Source organism: Phyllostomus discolor, chromosome 1 (genome assembly GCF_004126475.2).
Source record: "Phyllostomus discolor isolate MPI-MPIP mPhyDis1 chromosome 1, mPhyDis1.pri.v3, whole genome shotgun sequence".
In the NCBI taxonomy this organism is placed as follows: domain Eukaryota; kingdom Metazoa; phylum Chordata; class Mammalia; order Chiroptera; family Phyllostomidae; genus Phyllostomus; species Phyllostomus discolor.
Window position 1 is genome coordinate 125,848,467 of NC_040903.2, and position 4,084 is coordinate 125,852,550.

The 4,084-nt window shown below is 36.6% G+C and overlaps 1 pseudogene; it reads left to right on the forward strand.

Annotated features, from left to right (window-relative positions):
* The first annotated feature begins 1,903 nt into the window (after positions 1–1,903).
* Positions 1,904–2,430, forward strand: LOC114493240 (annotated as a pseudogene).
* Positions 2,431–4,084: the final 1,654 nt, after the last annotated feature.

Sequence of the window (4,084 nt, forward strand, 5' to 3'; positions counted from 1 at the left end):
TTTTAAAGATTTTATTTATTTAGTTTTAGAGAAGGAAGGTAGGGAGATGGAGAGAGAGAGAGACATCAATGTGCAGTTGCTGGGGGTTATGGCCTGCAACCCAGGCATGTACCCTGACTGAGAATCAAACCTGCGGCACTGGTTCGCAGCCTGCACTCAATCCACTGAGCTACACCAGCCAGGGCTTAATCATATTTTTAATTTAATAAAATTTGTTGATAGCATTGTGGAGCAAATATACAAGGAGGACAACATTAGAAGGGGGAGTATTTGAGGATCTAGTATGAACCCAGAACCATCACTAGCAGAAGAGATAAAATGCTCTAAGAAGTCAAGGCTGGATTTAGTGATTTTGAAAAGACCATGAGGAGAGAAAGGGTCAAGTAAAACTCATAGGTTTTTGAGTTGAGTAACCAGATGATTTGCTTCAGAGATTTCTGAAAGAGAATAGGATTGGTAAATTGAAGTAAATGATACACTGTGTTTTGGATATTCTGAATAGTATGTGCCTGAGAGACAACAAATGCAAATATTACTCAGACAGTTTTACAAAGAGGTCAGTCAGCAATGACTTTCTATGTGAGACAGGGCAACGAGACATCAGACTGCATGTGGTGATGGAAGTCATATGACTGGCTGAGGTATCAAAGTTAGAGAATGTAATTAAAAGATCAGAGAGACAAGATAAAGATCAACATTTTAGAGTTTTATTTATTGTATGAGATTGCATGCAGAGGGAAATTCTTTCCTCTACCCAGTTTAGGCCCAGGCAGGATTCTGTAAACAACTGAGAGATTTTCAAGAGAAAAGGATATTAATTTTAATTTTATGTGACCTGGAGGCCCTCAAAAAGAAATAAAGACCCAAAGGAGTGACAAAATCTAAATGTTTTTATACTAGATTGAACAAAGAGAGTCAATTTTAGAAAAGTAAATAAAATATAAGGAGGCTAAAATAGATATAATTATTTTAATAAGGCTGTGTGTATAGAACTCTCTTAATTTTCCATTGTTGATGAAAACAATTATTTCCTTTATCCTGGTAAAGGAAGGGCATCTTTCACATGAGATTTTGATCTCCATTTTTTAGATAGAAAAGGGAAAATCAGAACATTCTTCTGACAAATTTTGTTGTTTGCAGAAATGTTCTATTTTATTAATTGATATCAAGATGTTGAGGATTGTAAAAGATAATGGGAATGTAAACTACTCTGTAGAAATTAAACCATGAAGGGGGAAGACAGAGAGAAGGAGACAAAGTAAGACATATTCAAAAGGTGGAAAAATGTTGGGCACATCATTTGGATTAGATTCTGGTCCACACCTTGATATGTTGTTATATCTAATGTTTATTTCAAGTGGCACTGAACTTCAGTGAATCACTTTAACATCTGTGAATTTGATTTTTATGCTATGTAAATGTTGCAAAGAATAGTGCCTTCTTAAAAGGTATTTTGAGAAGTAAGTAAAATAAGAAACAAGAATATTTTCTACTGAAATTAGGGTAGACCTTGACCTGAGAAAAAAGACAAAAAATATATGATGCCAGATAGGCTGATCTAGTGAGGTCTTCCTGACACAGGGAAAATTGTCTTTTTTTTTAATTAAATTTATCCAGGTGATATTGGTTAATGACATTATATAGGTTTTGAGTGTACAATGTCATGATACATCATATGTATTTTGCACTGTGTGCCCAACACTTAAAGTCAATCTTCTTCCATTGCTCTATATTTGATCATCTGTTTTTATGGGTTTTCCATTGTTTGTTTTTCTTGTTTGTTTATTCATTGCTTTCACTTTATACCCCACCTGTGAGTGAAAACATATCGTTCTTGCTTTCAGCTGGGAGGAGACAAAGGTGCAACTTTCTTTGGTGGTCCACAATCTGCGTTCTTCCGATACCGGTCGCCTCCACCATGCCACCAAAGTTCGAACCCAATGAGATCAAAGTGATTTACTTGAGGTGCACTGGCAGGGAAGTCAGTGCCACGTCTGCCCTGACCACCAAGGTTGGCTCCCTGGGCCTGTCTCCAAAAAAGATTGGTGATGACATCACCAAAGCAACCAGTAACTGGAAGGGTCTGAGGATCACGATGAATCTGACCATTCAGAACAAACAGGCCCAGATTGAGGTAGTGCCTTCTGACTCTGCCCTGATCATCAAAGCCCTCAAAGGACCACCAGGAGGAAGAAAGAAGCAAAACACACACACACACACACACACACACACACACACACACATTAAGTACAGTGGAAATATCATTTTTGATGAGATCATCATTGCCTGACAGATGCAGAACCAATTTTTAGCTAGAGAACTCTCTGGAACCATTCAAGAGATCCCAGGGACAGCCCAGTCTGTGGGCTGCAATATCATAGCATCATAGATGACATCAACAGTGCTGCAGTGGAATGCCTGGCTAGTTAAGAACTACAAAGAAAAACTTTCAATTAAAGATCACTTAACAAACAAAAAGAAAAGAAAACATATGGTTCTTAGCTTTTTCTATCTGACTGATTTTATTTGGCATAATATTCCCAAGATCCAACCATGCTGTTGCAAATGGCAGTATATCATCTTTTCTTATGGCTAAGTTATGAGTTGTTTTTTTTTTTTAGAAAAAAAGCAGACCGTAAGTGGAAACTGAAGTTGAGAAAGCCTAGAATGCATTAATAACACCACTTTTATTTGTTTCATTTTATTTTTTCATTTATTTTTTCTAAATATTTAATTTTTAATTTTATTTTATTGATTATGCTATTATGGTTGTCCTGATTTTTCCCCCTTCCCCCCCGACCCAGCACCCCCCACTCACTCAGGCAATTCCCCACTATTGTTCATGTCCATTGTTCGTGAATATAATTTCTTTGGCTACTCCATTTCCTATAGTGTACTTTACATCCCCATGGCTATTCTGTAACCACTTATTTGTACTTCTTAATCCCCTTACCAATTCACCCATCCCCCACACCCCCTCCTCTCTGGCAACCATCAAAATTCTTTCTGTATCCATGATTCTGTCTCTGTTCTTTTTATTCCTTAGTTTGTTTTTCTAGATTCAATTGTTGATAGATATGCATTTATTGCCATTTTATTCACAGTTCTGATCTTTTCTTAAATAAGTCCCTTTAAATAACATTTAATATAATAACAGTTTGTTGATAATGAACTCCTTCAGTTTTTCCTTACCTTGGAAGCTGTTTATCTGACCTTTGATACTAAGTGATAGCTTTGCTGAGTAGAACAATCTTGGCTGTAAGTCCCTGCTTTTCATGATTTTGAATATTTCTTGCCAATCCATTCTACCTGGCAAAATTTCTTTTGGGAAATCAGCTGACAGTGTTATGGGACCTCCTCTTTAAATAACCAACTGCTTTTCTCTTGCTGCTTTTAAGATTCTCTCTTTATTTTTAACCTTTGGCATTTTAATTATTATGTGTCTTGCAGTGAACCTCTTTGGAACTGTCTTGTGGGAGACTCTGTGCTTCTTGGACTTGTATGTCTATTTCTTTCACCAAATTAAGGATGTTTTATTTCACTATATTTTCAAATATATTTCCAATTTCTTGCTGTTTTTATTCTCTTTCTGGCACCCCTATGGTGCCAATGTTGGACCTCTTGAAGTCGTCCCAGAGGCTGTTTACATTATCCTAATTTTTTGGACTTTTTTTTCTTCTTGTCATTTTTATTGGTTGCTTTTTGCTTCCTTGTATTCTATATTATTGATTTGATTCTTGACTTCTTCCACTCTACTGATGTTTTCCTATAAATTTTTCTTTTTACCAATTAGTGTACCTTTCATTTATGGTTGGATCTTTTTCATGCTGTTGAAGTCCTCACTAAGTTCCTTGAGCATTCTTATAACCAGTGTTTTGAACTCCACATCTGATAGAGCGCTTATCTCCATTTTGTTTAGCTCTTTTTCTGGAGTTTTGATCTATTCCTTCATTTGGGCCATGTTTCTTTGTGTCTACATTTTGGTAGCCCCCCCTGTGTACTAGGTAAAGCTTCTTTGATTCTGTGTCTTGGTAGTGTGGCCTAATGTAGTAGGTGTCCTGTAGAGTCCAGTGGCATAACCTCC